Genomic DNA, 14,889 nt, shown 5'->3' with positions numbered 1-14,889 from the left:
AGCATACAAATAGGCTCTTGTCCCTTTCATGTTAAAAAAATCTCTAGACCTCAGTTTACCCCTGAGCTATCGCCCCTTTGCCAATTCTTTACTCCTTTTTAAAGCAATCATGGAAGGACTGCGGTAAGTTAGAAAAAAGAAAATATTGAGATATCACAACAGAAGCAAGGTTGGAAAGATTCCATCGGAGAAGCCAACCCACCATTGCTGGCTTGGAAGATGGAAGGGCGCCAAAAGCTAGCAAGGAATCACAGTCTCCCACAGAACCTCCCAAAGAAAGCAGCCCTGCAGATATTTGGACTTCATTCCAGTGAGATCCCGTTTGGACTTTTGACCTTCAGAACTATAGGGTAGTAAATTTTTGTTGTCCCTGGGACATGGCACTGCATAAATATTAGCTAATATTATTAACTGGAATTCTATACAACAGTGAAAATAAATTTTATAAAGCTTTATTCAACATGGATGAATATCAAAAACAGAATGTTGAGGAAAAGCTAGTCACAAATAATATACTGAGTGGGATACAAAAATATGCCAATCTAAATAGAGATTGTTTAGAATAAGTATGCCACAAAATACATTATTTGTTGATACTTACTATTTTGTTCACATAAAACATAAATTCTAAAAAATCTAACTTGGGATATCTTTTTCAGTTTCACCATTTCCCAACCAACTGTAAGAGGTAGAAAGATAAGGCAATGCATATCAGACAGAATTGATTAATAAAAGCCTTAAAATGAATTTTCTATATTGAAAAAATTTTTCTACTGCTTTTCTTAATCATCTCCAAAATAGAAAATGTTAGTAATAATGACCAAGTATATCATAAAAAGGGGAAACGATGAATAATTCTGTATCTATGGAATCAAAATTCATTATTATTTGATTTACTTGTGCTTTCAGTCTCCAAATCCCCTAAAATGGTAACGTTTTTATTTATTTTGTACTTAAACAAACTCATCAAGCACTCACATGCCAATACTTGGCTAGGAAAAATGTAGCCATTTTGTCCTCCTTTCTGACTTTCTCACTTATTCTAAAAGCATTTCTCTGTGTTCCCAGTGGATGAACCTGGTGAACTTATCCCATGGTCAGACAGCCTCCACAGTCAACCAGCTTGATGCAGTAAATGGCAAGACTTGTGGACTACATCAGACGTACAATTGTTAGTCAGTCATAGAGAAAGCAGGGTGGCTTTCTTCATCTTCAGAGGCTTTTCACTATCTGGATTTTATCCACCTGGACTGATCAGACAGGGAGAGGACCTCTGACAGCCTATCACTATGTAAAATCAAGTTCAGTAGCTGAACCACAGAAAAGGGAAGCAGGAAAGCAACTTCAAAGCCATGTCCAGATGCCTGCTTAGTTTTTTCAGATGTAAATTGAAGTTTAGAGATGTGGAATAATGTACCTAAAATAATACAGATAATAATGTCAGAAGTGGATACCTTAGGACTCTTAAGAAGCAATTGCATATGCTCACACTTATAAAACTTGAGCTAGTGTTTACAGATTTTTTTTTCTTTTTTGGAATGGATTCACATTACAATGCTTAAGCAGCTTTTTGAATGCTTTTATTACCAATTTTATTTAAATAAACAGAAAGGTTCCATATTCTTTGGGGTAGTTTACTTGACAAAGGTTGACTCATGGGAAAATTTAATTAGGCATAGGAGAATGTGCTAGAGAATTAGTAAATGTGAGATTTAGTTAAAGGTTAAAAATAACTATTCCAACTCTGGGATTTGCCTTAAATCCTGGGACCTGCTTAGAATACTGGAAATGAGAACACTAGAGCCTATGCAACTGAACTTCAAGGCATGTGCTCAGGTAGGGAGAGCTGGCTCTGACTTTCCTAAGAGTTCTTCTTCCCCCGGTTGCTAGGACTTCCTAAGAGTCTAGATATCACCTCAGAAATGGGGTCAACTGAACTTGAATTGCCTCATGAGCAGAGGCAGTGGCTGAATCTTTGAAGGCAGAAGCTCCAGTTCAGCTGGCCTGTGGCACCAGCAACTACTGCCTATAGGTATGACCTCCGACCCTCCTGCAAAGGCTTCTTGGCCTAAGTGATGCATATCAATTTGCCTTAGCCAGAAATCTGTCTGGTCTTTTTGCAGGCAAACCTCTACTCTTTTCCTGGACAATGTTCTAAGAAAAGTAACATTTGAAGTGATATTTGCATGTGATTACAAATATATTCCTGTATATTCTTAGAGCTAAATTTAATGGAGAGATCACAGAGAGGTCATCAAGTTCTGAGTGACACAGCAAGACATCACTATAGAAGAGAAAAAAGGAAAAAATGTTAAGGCTGGAAGGTACAACAGGTATTGAGAAGAATTGAATTAAAAATAGCAGAACTCACAGACATGAATTGTTCTATGAAACTAATGTCTCAGTCATCCACATTGAATCCTAATGATTCATTTTATATACATTTATAGAATATATACGGTTTATTGTGGGACATAGCTTAAAATTTTGTAATATCTAATAGAAATAAACACAAGTATTTTTATATATTTTATTCTTTATAAGAGTTTACCATTGTTACCTTAATGATATTCCAGACTTAATTATCAATATTTCCTAAGAATTACAACCATATATAAAAAACTATTAGAAGTCTGATAGGTCTGCCTTATAAGTTTGATATTTTCTAAAAAGGAACTAAAACTTAATCCTTAAATCAGCTATGAAGACGGGAACTAAGGTTAAGGCTTTTATTGATGTGATACAGCCTTTGAGGTATCACTGATTTTCTTACAGATAGATGTTCCTGTATTCTGCACTGGATTTTATATATAATTCTTAAATAGTAACCTCAGAGAACTTTCCTGTTCAAGAGTTATTTCAACTCCTTTTAACAATGAGTTGAAATAATGTCCCATTTAATTCAATTGACTGCAATCCTTTCCCATTTAACTGAAAGGAAAAACACAAGTCCTTCTTGGCTATAAAATCCAGTGTGAACTATCCCTTTACTTTTTTGACCTCCTCTCTCATTACTGCCCTGGCTCACCAATGTCGTAGGCACATTGGTCTCTATATTGTCCTTTGTACATATTAGATATGCTCCCAGCCTTGACCCTTTAACTGTCCATTCTACTGGGATTTTAATCCTAAAATACCTCCATGGACCAAAACCAGACAAGGACACTAGAAGAAAAGAAAATTATAAGCCATTGTCCAAGATGAACATAGATGCAAAAATTTTCAATGAAATTAGAGAAATAAGCAAAATTCAACAATACACTAAAAAGGGATTATACACCATGATCAAATGAGATTTAACCCAGGAATGCAAGGATGGTTTAACATCTGCAAATAAATGTGATACACATTAACAGAATGAAGAACAAAATCATATGATCTCATAGAAGCAGAAAAAAATTAAAAGTTAAGATCTTTTCATAATAAAAACTCAACAAAGCTGTAAAAGGAAGCATACTCTAACATAAAGGCCATATATGACTAGCTTATAGCTAATTAACTCAGGAGTGAAAAGCTTAAAGCTGTTCCTCTAAGATCAGGAATAAGATAAGGATGTCCACTCTTGCCACTTTCATTCAGCATAGTACTAGAAATCCTAGCCAGAGTAATTAGGCCAAAAAAGGCAAACAGGGCATTCTAACCATAAAGGTAGAAGTAAATCTGTTACTATTGGTAAACAACATGATATGATATGTAGAAAACCCTAAGAATTCTACCAAGAAAGTGAAAGAACTAATTTATAAATTCAGTAAAGTTGGAGTATATGAAATCAATATACAAAAAGCAGTAGCATTTCTATATATTAATTATGAAGGATCAGAAAGATAAATTAAGAAAACAAATTCCATTTATGGTTGCATCAAAAAGAATAAAGCACCCAGGAATAAATTTCCCCAAGGATGTAAAAAGGTCTATACCCTGAAAACTCTAAGATCATTGATGAAAAAAACTGAATAAAACACAAATAAATGGAAAAATATTCTGTGCTGATGGATTGAAAAACTATTGTTAAAATGTCCACAACCACCAAAAGCACTCTGTAGACTCAATACAATACCTGTCAAAATTCCAGCAGCATTTTTCACAGAACTAGAACAAACAACCTAAAATACAAACAAAAATTTGTATGTAACTACAAAGGACCCCATGTAGCCAAAGCAATCTTAAGAACAACAAAGCTGGAGGAACATTCACTGATTTCAAAGTCTATTACAAAGCTAGAATAATCACAACAATATGGCGTTGACATAAAAACAGACACACAGAGATGGATGAAACAGAATAGAGTCTGGAAATAAATGAAGGGACATAGAGTAAATTAATTTATTATTTTAAAAAGCCAAGAATATACAATAGGGAAATCAAGTGTGGGAAAAACTGGAGAACCATATGCTAAAGAATGAAAATCGGTTACTATACCACATACAAAGATCAACTCAAAAATAGTTTAAAAACTTGAATGTAAGACATAAAACCCCTAGAAGAAACATAAGAGTAAACTCCTCAGCATTGGTCTTAGTGATGATTTTTTGGATTTGACACCAAAAACAAAGGCAACAAATGTAAAAGTAAACTAGGAGTATATTGAACTAAAAAACATCTGCACAGCAAAATGAACCATCAACACAATGAAAAGGTAACCTATGGAATGGAAGAAAATATTTGCAAATTATATCTATTAAGGGGTTATTATCCCAAATAAAGAACTCCTACAATAAAAGAAAGATAAAAATAATAGACCAGCTGAATAATAAAAACTTATAGATACAAATATGTTTTTAAAAATGGACAGAGGATCTCAACAGACAGTCTTCCAAGGTAGACATACAGATAGTCAACAGGTAACATGAAAAGATGCTCCATATCACTAATCATCAAGGAAATCCCAATCAAAACACAAGGAGATATCACCTCACCTGTTAGAATCATCATGATCATGAATCAAGAAACCATCATCTAGTAAGTGAAGGTATCATTCACCTATTAGAATAACTACTATCAAAGATGAGAAATAACAAGTGTTGGTGAGGATTTACAGGAAAAGGAACTCCTGTGCACTGTTAGTGGGATTGTAAATAGGTGCAGCCACTGTGGAAAACAGAATGACATTTCCTCAAAAAATTAAAAATAGAACTACCATATGATCCAGCAATTCTACTTCTGGGTACTTATCTGAAGAAAATGAGAACACTAACTCAAAAAGATACATGCAGCCCCATTTCATTGCAGCATTATTTATAATAGCCAAGATACAGAAACAACTGAGGTGTCCATCAATGAATGAATGCATAAAGAAATTATAGTGTGTGTGTGTGTATGTACGTATACGTGTGTGTGTGTGTGTATTATATATAGATCAGATATTCAATGGAATAGTATCAGTCATAAAAAAAGAAGGACATCCTTCCAACTGTGACAACATGGATGGGCCTTGAGGGTATTATGTTAAGTGAAATCAGTCAGATAGAGAAAGACAAATACTGTATGATTTCATTTATATGTGAAATAAAAAAAAAAACCTGTAGATACAAAGTACAGATTGTTCGTTATCAGGAGCAGGGTTGAAAGATGGGCAAAATGGGTGAAGGTGGCCAAAAGACACATATATCAAGTCATTATGTTGTAGACCTAAAACTAATATAATGTTGTACATTAATTACATTTTAATAAAAGAAAAACACCTTTTGGCCAGCTCTTTCATGCCCTTTAACTTATGCTCAATGGAGCCCACCTTGGCTACCTTATTTTATACTGCTCACACAGCCCACACTCCTTACAATAGTCTTCTTTTTTTTGCCTTTTTTTTTTTGTAACACTCATTAATTTTTACCATAGTTACAATTCTTTATCCTGCTCTTTGATTGACTGTTTGCTGGCATGTATATTCCATAAGCCATGGTCTTTGTTTTGTACTCTGATACATCCTAATGACCCAGAAGAAAGCAGCACATAGCAGATGCTCAGGATATTTAGCTCAGCTAAATTAATGCTATTGATATATATTAAGGAAAGCAATAAAGCAAAACCCCTTCCTCTCTCTTAACACTCTTACTACAACTATGCATTTATATATATCCATATATATCCTTTATCATATTTAGTAAGTGTCTGAATTTATTCAACCAACATTCATTGTGGGAATATAAAAGTGAAGAAGGCAGATAAAGCATTACAATGTAGAGAAGAACAAATATAATGGAATATTATCATGATTATACAAACAAATATAATGTAATAACAAGAAAATTTATGAAAAAAAAACACAGATCTGGGGAAGTCAATAGAGAAAGAGGCAGTATAGGAAGTGACATCTGAGCAAAGATCTGAAAGAAATGAAAGAGTGAACCAAGCAGGTATTTGGAGAGAAAAAACAGCCTTGCCAGCAAATATATTTTGAGGGTCAAAGACGATCCAGGAGATCATTGTGGCTGAAATGTGAGTGACAGGGATCACAGAAGATGAAGTCAGAGGGCAGCTCAGGTCTGCAGCATGCAGGGTGCTGAACACCCTTGTAAGACTGGATTTTCTTCGATGACAGAAAACCATTTGAGCATCATGAGCAAGGGAATGACAAGATCACCTTTACGTAGCATTTATGTATTGCTTGACTTTTTATAATGTATATTTATGTAAGCTTTCCCAAAGCCAACAAATATTATATAGTAAAAAGTAAAGGTCTAGACAAGATAATTTAGTGTTGGGAAGAGGGTAAATATTGAATCATCTGAATCTTTACACCATTCACAAGCTTTAACAACTGGTTTGTTTCTATACTAGTACATTGTGCTCATATAGCAGAGTCTGAGGGACATGTGGATGATTTCCAATTTTTCACTGAAGAAATATTTTGAACAAAATCTCTGCTTTCAAAGTTTTCACACTAGTGAACAGAAACATATAATAAATGTGCAATTAAATAATGTGTCAAAGATGATGCATATTATGAAGAAAAATAAAATAGGTTAAGGGTGTAGAGTATGAGGGGCAGAGTATAAAGAATGATGGGAAGGTACCATTTTATTCAGGATGGTCAGGATACAGATGATCAAGGAAAACCTCTTCTTTCATAAATGACATGAAAGCAGAGACTTGAAAGGAGGGATGAAACAAAGCATGCAAGTATTTATGGGAAGAGCATTCCTGGCAGATAGAACAGCAATTGTTAACGTATCAGGATTGCATTGGGTGCCTATTTTTCCACATCTCCACCAATGTTGATTTTTGTTGTTTGGGCCAGTTTGTTAGCTATATAAAAGTTTTAATATGGGGTTTTTTTACCTTCCTTTTTTATTTGCAAGTCAAACATTGAGCCGAAATTTGGCAGATTTTCTAGGATGTTTCTTCTGCAGTGAATAAGGTTATAAATTCACTAAACACACACACATGCACACAACAAAATGGAGAAGGAATATGAACATCTTCCCTAAGTACGGTCTGTTCAATTCCTTTAAAATGTATAGAAGCCACAGAAGATTGGAGACTGACGAGAATTAGGCTTGAGATGGATTAATGATTGTACATTGAGCATTGACCCCCCTATACAAAATTTTATTGTTGTTAACAACCATTTGATCAATAAATATGAGAGATGCCCTCTCAAAAAAAAATAACAGCAAAAAAAAAATGTACATGTATGCATACAATACATATGTATATATGTACATACGTATGATTGTTTTTGCCTGATTTCAACATATGTAGAAGTGGAGGTGGTCTCTCTCCTTTTGCAACTTGCTTTTTTTTCAATGTTTTTGAGATTTATTCCTGTTGATATATGTAACTCTGTAACTGATTTATTCATTTAGAATTGAATCATATTCCATTGTGTAAAAAAAAAAATGTATAGAAGCCAAATTTATATGAAGTGCTAGGAAACATTTTTGTGGCACATTTTGACCTGAGAAGAGGCTGAAAACAGCTAGCACTTACTAATCATTGATTACATGTCAAGAATTGTTCTAAACTTGCATAGTCGGCTGTGATAGCCACTACCCATACATGACTATTTAAATATAATTTAGACTCATTTAAATTAAATTACATACCCAGTTCCTCAATTGCATTAGCTACATTCTAAGTGCTTTATAGCTACATGTAGCTAGATCTTTATTACAGAGCAATTTCTATCATCACAGAAATTTCTATAGTAACCATTTTCATCCTGTCAACAACTCCAAAGCAGTTATTAGTATTACCCTTAATTTATAGTTGGGGAATATGAGACAGAGAGGTTAAATAACTTCCCCATATATAGCAAATGCTCATGGAAGTTAAACAATATCTACCTTTTTCCCCAAATCAAAAAAGTCAATACCCAAATATTCCAATTTAATTTTACCTGAGTATAGGAATTTTACCACTATGAAGCACAGCAGTTAGAATCTCTCAGACATGATACAAGATTACTTTCTAATATTGCTTAATAATATTTCAACTCCAGAATAAATGTCTGCCTTGAGAAATATATATTTACAGAGGAATGTAGTCCTAATAAATGAAAGAGGTAAGTAAGATTATTTGGTCTATTTTACTGTGGCACTCACTGGAGGTGACATTGTATTTTATAGGATATAGTTTCTCTTATCTGTATACTTGTGGAGTTCTAGTTATAACCTGATAATGTCTTCATTGGGTTTTCTGGTCATGTCAGATTTATAGCCAGAAACAGATGTCTCATGCTCATAATGGCTGGGAGGAGTTAGAAGCACAGAAGTATTGTGAAATTCTCTCTTCATAGGAGATATTAGATCCTTTGTTATTACATACAGGGATGAGCCCACGGTCTTTGTGGTTTAAGTTAATGGCTTTCATTGCTGGAAATCCATGAGAATTTTTAACATGAAACTAGCCAAACTCCAGAATTCTCTCTCATGGTATTTAGCCTCATGCTAACCAATTTTTCACAATCTCATGTTAACCCTTTCAAAATTGAGTTAGTGTGCTTTTTTCCTCCAAGTGCTAATTACTTTCATTCTATAGAGAAAAACAGTTTAAATATATCAAATCTAAATCCAGAAAAGGTAGGGTAACTGAAGGCATCTTTCACATATCACCATAGACGGGTAATTTAAAAAATATAATCCATTTTTAATTGGACTTCATAGTTTTTATAATATAATACAATCACCATAGATTGGATTATACTCATTGAGAGAAGGTGACTCCTTTTTTTTTAGTTGTAGAAAACTTATTTCTTCCAGAGTAATCTGCACAGAAAGTTTAGATTCAGTGGTGTGGTGGAATTGCTAGTAACAAGGAAGCTGGGAAAACCAGAATTGTTCTACTGTCAAGAAATTCACCAAATTGAAACCATGGAGTACATCTCAGTAATTTTTATATATTTCACTTAGCTTTCTGGGAAATAAATATTAAGTACTAAGTAAAAGGTCTGATATATGCTGCTTGGGGCAGAAAAATGATACATCACAGGTTCTGTTCTGAAAAAGCTACAGTCTGACATAATAGATAAAGAATATATTTAAAAACATGTTGTTAGATAAGGGGGAATTTACTCTTCATTCAGTGACGAGGGACAGTTCCATTCATTAAGAAGTTTACATTGAAGATAGGCTGGAATTAATGGGTCTGATTTTAATAAGCTGCAATGAGAAAAAGGTATTTTACAGGCTAAAAAGGCTGGAAATACTGCACTATAGCAAGCAGTTGGATGTGGCTATCATGTGGGTAAAGGAAACTGGGAAATCAGGCTGAAAATTGATTAGAGTGGGAGCATTGTGGGTCTGGAATGCATGGAGCAGATACTACTGGATGCCTGCCCTTTCCTGCTTGACTCACTGATATGAATACTTTCCTCAGATCCAGGGCTAAATTCTCAGTATCCTGTGCTAGACACAGTAGCCCTTTCCCCCCATAATCAGAAACTGGTTTAAGAGGAGCCTGTGGTCAATTAGTTGAGAGGATTGTCTGCTGTGGCCTTCTGGCAAATGCTACTTTATTCTTAAACAATAGAAAGAGGTTGTTCCTCTTCTTTCAGTGTTAGGTCTACAAGTGATACTTGAAACATCTACAGCTGTCTCGTTATAGAGGAAGAATATGGATTCAAAAGAACCCCTAAGCAGTGAAGAATGAACCACTGCCTTACTTCATACACAAAAATGAACTCCAGAGGGTTTAAAGACCTAAATGTAAGACCTGAAACCATAAAAATCCTAGAAGAAAACAGGCAGTAAACTCTTCAACATTGGCCTTAGTAGTATTTTTCTGTCTATGGCCCCCCACACAAAAGAAACAAAAGCCAAAATAAACAAGTGGGACCACATCAAACTAAAAAGTTTCCACTTAGCAAAGGAAACCATGAACAGAGCAAAAAGGCAATTTATTGAATGGAAGAAGATATTCATCAAATGGAAGAGTACGTTCATCAACAATATACCCAGTAAAAGGTTAACATCCAAAATACACAAAGAACACATACAACTCAATAGCAAAAATATAATGCAATTTAAAAATGGACAGAGGAAGTGAGTATACATTTTTCTAAAGAATACACATACATGGACAACAGACACATGAAAAGATGCTCCACATCATTAATCATCAGGGAAATGTAAATTAAAACCACAATGAGATATCACTTCACACCAGTCAGAATAGCTAGTATCAGAAAGACATAACAAGTGCTAGTGAGGATGTGGAGAAAAAGAAACTCTTAATCACTTACTGGTTGGAATTTAAGTTGTTGCAGACACTATGGAAAACAATATGGTGGTTCTTCAAAAAATTAAAAATTGAGCTACCCTATGATTGAACAAAACCACTTCTAGTTATCTATCCAAAGACAATGAAAGCAGTAATTCGAAATGATATATGCAATCATGATCAGCACAGCATTATTTACAATAGCCAAGATATAGAAGCCACTTGAGTATCCATGGATAGATGAATAAAGAGGTGATAAATATATGCAATGGACTATTACTCTGCCATAAAAAAGAAAGCAATATTGTTGTTAGTGACAACATGGATGGTCTCAGATGATGCTGTGCTAAGTGAAATAAGTTGGTGAAAGACAAGTATCACATAATTTCATTCATATGATTAATGTAAAAAAAACAAAACAAATGGACAAACAGAAGACAGAAACAGCTCACAGATCCAGAGAACAAACTGGAAGAGGGATGGATAGACAAAGTAGATGGAGGGGATTAAGAGGGATAAACTTCAGTTATAAAATAAATAAGTCATGGGGGATGTAATATACAGCTTAGGGAATACACCATATCATAACAACTTTATATGATGAAAGATGAGAACTAGACTTATTGTGACCATTTCATCACATATATAAATATTGAATCACTATGTTGCACACCTGAAACTAATACAAATGAGAATTATTCTTCCACTAAATGAAAAGAACATTAGAAGGTAAACCCTCTTATTACAGAGCAACACAGATCCTTCCAAATTCTTTTGTTTCATTGATATTTCATTGAGTTTAGTACCTTTTTGATTTTCCTATGTTACTGGTCCTAGGCTTGAAAATAGTTTTTCCAACTGGGACATTTTTTTGTTGTTGTTTTCATTTTGTTGGACTCTTTTATGTAGTTCGAATTTGACACATTCTCAAGAGATTTCTCAAAAAAACCACATTCTAGTCTCTAACTGGATTTGGTAATGAGAGTAACATAAAGCAAGCAAAAGAGAGGCAACAGGAGACAATATTGAGATTTCCAATCTACCAGGCATGGATGGATGGGGTTGACAGAGGAGATAAGCGGCGTACAATCCCACTTACATGCCTTCCTTACCAGTGCCATCAGCTCCATCCGTTTAAGTCAGGTGGTGAATCAGTTGTCATGTGATGATAGCAGGTGCGCCAACAGCCCAGTGACTGTTTAGGAAAAACCTGAGGACCTCAGCCGTGGCAAGCAACTGTGAACTTGCACAAGATAATTCCTTGTACATGAGGCCAAGTATGAACGGAATAATTCTAGGATGACAAATACTCAGAAATAAAATATGCTAAGCCTGAAAAGAATTAATCTGAGGAGGGAAGAGCAGCAGCATGGATCTCTTTCCTCAAGAGCAGCATATACGCAGGGTGTTTGTCCTTTAACTTGAGAGATGGCCCATCACATCTGATCATGAGACCGCTTGGCTGAAAATGAATTGATTTAGAACAGCTTCCTTCCATTTCAGCAGCCTGGGGATTTTCCAGAGTGCTCGTGCAATGTAAGGCATGCCCTAGTTCCACTCATCCAGAATTAAACAGTATTGTTCTTCGCAGCATTTCAGAGACTGGACACAAACCCCAGCGTGCATAGAAGGACTGACACACTCAACACCCACATCTGAAGTCGCTTTGCCATTGGGGTACACTCAGCTGACCTGAGCTTCACTTGACAATCAGCAAGGGATGTTATTACGGACTACAGACGTTCTTTAGGACGCAGAGCAATGACTAGTAAGCAGGTTTGCCTTTTCCTCTGTAAGAGTTTGTCATCCTCCTTTCTTACCTCTTTTTGTTCAAGGATTTGGTAAATTCATTCATAGTGACATAAAGTATGATCGGATAGTCTCATTTTGTATACCTTTAATACTAATGTATCGCACAATGGGTAATTCATTATTTCTTCCAAGGATAATTTCACCTTTTTCCCATTCATATGGAAAAAAAAAAAAACAACTGCCAAGTTGTAGGCTTGATAAGCAGTGAAGAGAAGGAATCTGGGGAGGAGGTAGGGTCCAGTGCCACATTTCCCAAAAACATCACCAAAGGGGCCGTTCTCTCATTCTGCCTTCATACGCAGTGCAACTTACTTTATTGTCTTCTCTGAATGACCAAGACCTCGCTGACTATTTTTGCCAAAGAACTACCACAGAAAATTCATCTACGGAAGATGGACATTTTTCACTGGGTCATGAGGCATGTGCACATAAGCAGGTAAATGAAGTGATTACTCCACTGCCATGTTCGCTTTCTAGAACTTTCCTGTTTGCTCCTAGAACCTTCCTGCAGGAGCACCTTCCTTCCCTGTCTCCTTCTCTTGTGGGCTCCAGGGGATCAGAAAGCCATCTATGGGAGGGTCAGAATCAGGGCAAGGGGCCTAAGATGAGCAGGGGGCACCAACAGACCATAAACACAGCGTTGGGTTTGCTCATAAGCCAGCAGTCTGTTGAGCCAGAGGTTCCATGTGGATTCATTCCATCATGGAACGTTCAGCACTTATTAAGCCTTTATAGACTTGGGGATGCGGACACAAACATGAAAAGATAGTGTTTTCCTGTTTCTCAAAGCCTCGTAGAAAAGCTCATCAGCCCAATGCCAGAACTAGAGAGGAGGGCAGTAGGGCCCCCGTAATAGATGGAGAAGCGCACTGCCTGGTATTGAAAGAAAAAGAAAGAAAATAGCCTGTGAAAGCTTTTGCTTTTTACTGTACCTTAATTTCAAGTGAAATGACCTTTGATATTTCTTTCAATTCAGTTATCCTATTTTACTTACAACTTCCATGGTGTATTAAGGAAATTCTTGTGGGAGTATTTGAAGTTGAAAACAATGCCCTTTGTAGTATTCTTTGTAGTTGCCATCTCTCCCTCTGCTTCTTTTTATTAAGTCGAATGCGCTTTACTTTTTAAAGGAAATCTATTTTCCTCTTCTTATCCTGCTGCCTCCAACTCATTTCAGAAAATGTGAACATTCCTTCATTATGTTGCACACCGGTTCCAAGAAATGTCATCGGAATTGCAAAGTTATTCAGTGTCTTGTGACTGTTCTGCAGTATTTACCCAAGTCTCCTTGCAGATCTAGTCATGAATATATTTTGCATGCTCTATAAAGCGAAATGCATGCTCAGATATTGGCATTCATAGTTTTATGAGCTACTAATTGTCAGGAGTTGATGTTTTCCCTGTCACATATATGTCCTTGTTGTTTCTAGAGTATTTTACTTCAGAAAACAGCTAAATGAGAATAAAAACAGCACGTAAACCAAGCAGTTGCCAGCAGGGAAATAGTATGTTTAATTGATGCTGGCTGTGGTCCTCTAAACTAGAGATAACCTTTGAATAATTAAAGACGCACATATACATATTAATTCTTCCCAACAGAAATCATTTCTAAAATGCAAGGAAGTTAACAATCTTCCCCCATTCTATCAAACCTATGATCCTTTCATTTCCAGTCTAACTCCAGGAAATAGTTCAGGTTTTATGCTGAAGCTCAGCGCTAATGCCTTTTCATCCGCCCTCTTGACTCACAGAAATGACCAGGAGCGGCTGCTATGTAAGTACGGGGCCCATCACTGCGCCGAACTGGCCTCCTTCCCAGATGCTCCTGCCGTCTGTTGGAAACGCAGCCCAGTGGAAGCAGACGGTAGACTAAAAATTACACTTTTCCTCGTGTCTATGGAAAAGTGTGTTTGTCAGGCTCTAATGATTAGCCACATAAACAGGCTTTAAGTCATGGCTTCAGATACTAAAGTAAACATGACCTGCTTTGGTTTTATTTTGTTTTTTTCTACTGTAGGGAAGCTTTGCGTCATGATATATTTAAAGAAGGCTTCAATCTCTTTGTCTCCGAGCCCTACAAAATACAACAATGTCCACTCAAAGAATAAGTCATAGAGAGCAAAATGCAAGATGGGAGAACATTTTTTTGCAGAAAGAAGCAGTCAATTAAGAGAGAAGGAATGAAGAGAAAAGCAGGCTGTGAGCAAATCAGAAACTATTTTATTTTCTTACCACATGGTACATAGCTCTTGGTGAAAGTCACTGTTGGAACTTAAACATATACCCTAGGATACTAGTCTATTCAGTATCCTGAGTATACACTTAATAAATCAATACATTTTTTTCCAGCACTCACCATATTTTCTGAACCACAGGAGATAGATATAAATTGCATTAGACTTCACTCTTGCCCAAAAT

General features: G+C 35.8%; 1 long non-coding RNA gene across 1 annotated transcript; it reads left to right on the top strand.

The window, feature by feature from the left end:
* Nucleotides 1–12,298: 12,298 nt before the first annotated feature.
* LOC118967511 (uncharacterized) lies at nt 12,299–14,451 on the top strand. The gene is made up of 3 exons (XR_005054605.2): nt 12,299–12,427; nt 12,774–12,907; nt 14,223–14,451. It is a non-coding gene; the product is annotated as an uncharacterized lncRNA (long non-coding RNA).
* Nucleotides 14,452–14,889: the final 438 nt, after the last annotated feature.

Source organism: Manis javanica, chromosome 14 (genome assembly GCF_040802235.1).
Source record: "Manis javanica isolate MJ-LG chromosome 14, MJ_LKY, whole genome shotgun sequence".
Taxonomy (NCBI): domain Eukaryota; kingdom Metazoa; phylum Chordata; class Mammalia; order Pholidota; family Manidae; genus Manis; species Manis javanica.
The sequence above is the reverse complement of the archived record's forward strand: the minus strand, read 5'-3'. Positions and strand labels throughout refer to the sequence as shown.